The 5,842-nt window shown below is 41.9% G+C and overlaps 1 long non-coding RNA gene across 1 annotated transcript in view; it reads right to left on the bottom strand.

Annotated features, from left to right (window-relative positions):
- Positions 1-5,842, bottom strand: part of LOC143136127 (uncharacterized) — a 263,743-nt gene that overhangs the window by 68,138 nt on the left and 189,763 nt on the right. The window lies entirely within an intron of this gene.

Genomic DNA, 5,842 nt, shown 5'->3' with positions numbered 1-5,842 from the left:
GGCACTTACCGGCAGTATCCCTTTCATACGTAGTCCTCCTGTAGGCTACAAACCTACCCATCCACCCCCACATACTGTCTGACACCCATGACTTTCTGTTCAGATAGAGCCATTACACACATTTTCAGCTTAAAATGTCAAGCTATATGATTCAGAATCCTATTGCGAATTTTCTAAAAGACAGTGCAGAAAGAACACATACCCTCACAAGTTTTAGAGAACCTCTTATCAGTTCCCACTAATTGCCAATTACCCAACTAAATGTATGATCGATTTGTGTAAGAGATACTGCTTATTGATCTCCGTAATAGATACTGCTCTCTTTAGGCGGATTTCCTGTACTAAACTGTTTCTGAAATGCAGACTCACTCAGTGCAGCTTATTTGAACATGCCATATCTCCATATCCTTCTACAGCCACTGATATAAGGATATGAAAATGTTGTGTGTTGAAATAAGGATTTCCTTATCCTTCAAGGCAAATGTCCCTTGCATTGTTTGTGTGTATATGTATAAGTATATATACTTTTTTGATCCCGTGAGGGAAATTCGGTCTCTGCATTTTAACCCAATCGGTGAATTAGTGAAACACAAACAGCACACAGTGAACACACAGTGAGGTGAAGCACACACTAATCCCGGCGCAGTGAGCTGCCTGCTACAATGGCGGCGCTCGGGGAGCAGTGAGGGGTTGGGTGCCTTGCTCAAGGGCACTTCAGCCGCGGCCCACTGGTCGGGGCTCGAACCGGCAACCCTCCGGTTACAAGTCCAGAGTGCTAACCAGTGGGCCACGGCTGCCCCTAAGTGTACTATGTGTCAATGTGTATAAAGTGCAACTTCTTGAATGGAATGATTGTTGAATGGAATACTGTGCATCTCTCTCTCTCTCTCCCTGTGTGTGAGTGAGAGAGAAAGAGAGTGTGTGAGAGAGCGAGAGAGAGAGAGAGAGAGGGAGAGAGTGAGAGTGTGTGTGCCTGCCTGCGCTTGTGCATGGTGTGTGTTGGGTGACCCTAGGCTGGGAAATCAGATCTAATGAGCATTACAGACTGAGTAAGGTACATGAGTCGGGCCAGGTGGGTCAGTAATGAATGAATAGGGGATCATAAGCTATGACAGATTATAAGAGCAATTTTAGTAATGGGGTCTAGAAATAGCCTAGCTTGCTCTCTGCCTTGTCTCCTTTGGGCCAGGATTTCACACCAAATCCCCACGCAAATCCATCTTAGTAACATCCCATATCAGCCCCCCCTAAGGGACTCACAAGTTCCATGATAACAATGGGCAAACCATCACAACACTGATACACTGATAAACTATCAAAATAGACAGTGAGAACCAATCACATCATTGGCAATACATTTTGAGTGGGCCTTAAGACTTCTCGATCAGGCTATGCTTGTAAAAACTTAATGAGGGGTTTAGGTTTTGCAATTGAAGCTTTGGCATTCTTCATACATTATTAAATCAATTGTGTAGGTCTCTTAAGTTTTTTTTCAATGGATTTCTCTGCAATGGTTGCCCTGACCACACTCCATTTACGATCATTCACCAGCATTTAACTGCATTCACCCACGTCACAAACCCAAAGACACAACCCACGTCCAACATTGCATTGTTATTTTAGTGCAGCTTATAAGAAGTGAACACACTGACCTCTATATTTGATTGCTTCCACGTTTATAGCAAAGAATCATGGGAATCTATTTAATTTTATCAGAATTATCACACTCTAAACAACTGACTTAAATCTTTTGTTTAGGTTGACTGTGCGTGTTACTGTGACACACTGATGGTGAGTAAAGATGAGTTAATGAGGTTGTAAGCGCAGCATCTCAAATCAATGATCAGCTTCTCATCAGTTAGCTATAAGTTCACACCTAGACCATGGGTGTTATTAAGCTTTCATTTTCAGTTTTTCTGTCTAAAATATTTCACTGGTATATTCAACTTCAATAAATCCTTCATTTGGTTGCTGCAACGGTGTACACAATTTTGGAGTACCGGGAATGCTAAGGCAGGTTTCACACCATGAAACCTTTGGCCCAAGTGGGAATCTTTGTCTTCCTAGACTCCAGTAATCATGTGTCGATTAGGGCTGTTTTATAACGTGCTTTAATCTGCTCACCTTTGGTCTAGATAGGAGCGACATGGCATACTAGTGCAAATAATGAGCAATGCAATACATTAAGTCTACCACCAGAGAGCGCCATTTTGCCAGGTTGTTCAACAGACACAGTCTTATTATGATAGCTGCATAGCGAAGCGGAGGTCATATAGGTTTAGTTTTTTTTTTCTTCCGGATTCTTCCCGGGACACTGAAAGACTGGGCTGCACAAAACAAGTTGGGTAGTTGGGTTAGGTTGGGTTGGGTTACGAGAACCAAATTTTTTAGTATGTTGGTCTCAAGGGGCCATGTCAACCCATCCCATATCCACTCATTTGATGTATAGCGCCGCCTAGTTAAAAATGAAAAAGACATTATGACAACTTCTGAATGCATGCAAAGTTTCGTGGAATTCTGTTCATGGGGAACCATACAATAAATTAATTATGTGTACATTTAGTGACTGTACACTATGCATGCACACACACTCATGAACACACGCAAACACACACATAAAGACACATGCACACACATGCAGGCACACAGACACACACACACAGTAGACACACATAGACACACACAGACACACACAGAGACACAGACACAGACAATAAAATGTAAATCAGGCCACGTATACTTGCGTATACAGGGAATTTAGTCTCTGGATTTATCCCATCCGTGAATTAGTGTAACACAAACATTTTCCCTACTGGTCGGGGATCGAACCGGCAACCCTTCAGTTTCAAGCCCGAAGCCCTAACCAGTAGGACACGGCTGCCCCACATTTATGACACACAAGACACACACATGCATGCATGCACACACGCACAGACCATGCTTGTGCAAAATTCCAGAATTGAGTTGAAACTGGCTCTTAAATTCCAATTCAATCCTTGAATTTCACTTGCATTTCAATTCCGGTAGCAAACAGGAAGCAGAATTGCAATTTGAATTGTGCACAACCCTGGCACAGACACACGCACAGACACACAAACACACACCGTAGACATGTAGACAGGTTCACATATGTTTACATTTAGTGACTGTACACTATGCATGCACATACACGCACTCATGAACACAAACACACACATAAAGATACATGTACACACATGCAGGCACACGCACAGACACACACACAGACAGACACATACACACAGACACACATCCGAGTCCAAGTTCGAGTCATTCAGTGCTCAAGTCCAAGTCAAGTCACGAGTCTCTAAATTTAGCTCATGACTCGGACTCATACTGCAACACTGACACATACACACACGTGCATAAACACACACACACCTAAACACACACATGCATAAACACGCACACACACACAAACACAGTAGACATGTAGGCATACGTATGCACGCACGCACACACATACAAACACAGTAGATCTGTCGCATACATACGCACGCATGCACGCACACATGCACAGACTCACACGCACAGACACACACACAAGCAGGCACACACAAACACATACGTATACACACACACCACACACGCACTGCTTTGCGGTTCTAAAAGGTTCCAATATTTATTTATTTTTGTCTGTGCAACGCAAAGTCTATTGGGTGAAGAAACAAAAGCATCTCAATTGATTCCTTATGTCAACAGGGCACACCCCTGACATAAAGTGCTTGTAGAATAGCTCAGACGGAGGCTTTCTTATGAAGTTTTATTTAACATTGCACACATACCTGTCAACATTTAGCTTTGTAATTAATACATCTACAACTGTTCTTTATTCCATTGTACACAAGTTCCAAGCACATGATGTGTCCTCTTGTAAGGGGCTGAAGACATCTTCTTTTGGGAGGTGCTCTTCCAGATGACATTGACCCCTGATAAAATACAAATATAGAGAAAAGGACATTGACTTACATGTAGACTATAACTCAGCACAACAACAAATTTAACCCAAAAACAATCAATGAGTTTTAAATGTGAGTGCTACCCAAAAACTGTTTATTACAATACTGAATCGGAGGAAAACGCACTAAGATCTTTCCAAATGACTGATGTTTTCATGGTTAACGTTACCAAAGAAGGAAAGAAATCTTGCAACTAGCATAATGTCGCCTGCCCCCAAACTCCATCATACGTTTTCTGTTTGTAATGCCAAATCATGTTGATTTGATGGCCACCATGGCTGCCCTAACGTTAGTAGTTAAAGCGAATAATTTTTCAATAGTGCTATTTAGTTGATGGAGATAATTATTCTGGCGACTACCGAAGTTCCTAGCACACACTTACTTTACAGTTTTGCTTCTACGTCAAATATTTGGGGCCATGTCTTAACACACCAACATAGATAGCCTTAAAGTTAGCTGATGTTTCGCCATGCAAGACTAGACAACAGCATGCTAGTCATTGTGGCAACTGGGAAGATTTAAGATTAATACTGTTAAACAAAACTTACCGTGATATGTTTGTTCGGAACAAAATCCTTTCGGTTGATGTTCACAATCCACTTCTGACGAACAGCTTGGTCTTCGGCTCGCCCTGGGAATCTGTGTAGTGCTTATGTATGGTGTTACACAGGGGCAGGGCAGGCTGTGTAATAACGGTGGGTGAACTTATATATTTTTGTTCCATATCTGTATTTTCCCACTGCTGTTGTAACAGCCGAACACACAACAGGTTCTTCCCGACATCGTAAGCCAAAAAACGAAGGGAAAAAAAGACGATTTGTTCAACTCCACAGGTAGCTATCACAAAAGTTAGCGCCGACTTGTCAACTACGAGCTACGGTGCCTAACCCGCAGTAATAGCACTGCCCCCGCCGGATTCGTCTCAGCGCATGCGCAGTCTTGATCTCGATCTATGTTTCTTTTCTCAACAAGTAATGCCTGCGATGACGTATTTTGACAGTTGAGTCACTTGTGCGAAGTCATACTCATACCAGAGCCCGTCTACGGAGAGCCTTGCCACTCCGTATTAAGTCCCATTGTACCGAATTTTGGTTGCAGTTCCACTAGATTTCCACTGGGGGCGATCGCCATGAGTGCAGAATGAATGGGAGTCAATGGAGCTAGACGGCTAAATTTGCCTCTTTCACCTGATTGTCGTTGACAAATCTCAGATTTGATTGTAGTTTGTATAACTTCAACATGGGTTATAGGTCAAAAGTTGAATGAACGAGTACTTATGTCCTTTTGATTTCTTACAGGTTGGGTCGTTGTTGCCCATAACACGCTAGCATTGTGCTAATGAATGACGTCATTGACACGTTTGAAAGGCTTTTTAGAACAATTAAGTGACTTTAAAAAATATAATACTCAACCAAGTGTATTTTCTTTGCCTCCCCTTTCGAAAACAATATTCAAATTACTTGGAAAAAAATTATATCCAGAGAAAAGTGGATTTTGAGGGGTACAGCTCCATAGACCTCCATGCATTCTGCACTCGTGGACGAGCGCCCTCATGTGGAACCACAGAAGGAACTGCAACCAGTTCAGAAACCGGACGTTTTCCGAGAGTGGCAGTTCTCCCCTTATTAGACATTCTCTGCTCATACCAAAGAAAGCCAACTGTAAATTTTGATTTCGTACTTGTAATTTTTGAATTCATATTTTTTTTTCATCCGTATTCTGATGGATAAAATACACACAATATATTTTATGCATGACTGGACTCATTCGAGAATTCACAAATATTTATTTTATGCACAACTACAAACAAATACACACGTGTATCAAATCTATGGACACAAATATTTTGACAGCTATCTCTCTCC

The sequence above is a fragment of the Alosa pseudoharengus genome, unplaced genomic scaffold, assembly GCF_046254945.1.
Source record: "Alosa pseudoharengus isolate Yale_2024_CS ecotype anadromous, Long Island Sound unplaced genomic scaffold, YU_APseudo_1.1 YU_APseudo_1.1_scf_20, whole genome shotgun sequence".
Classification (NCBI taxonomy): Eukaryota; Metazoa; Chordata; class Actinopteri; order Clupeiformes; family Clupeidae; genus Alosa; species Alosa pseudoharengus.
This window is presented reverse-complemented; position numbering and strand designations above follow the sequence as displayed.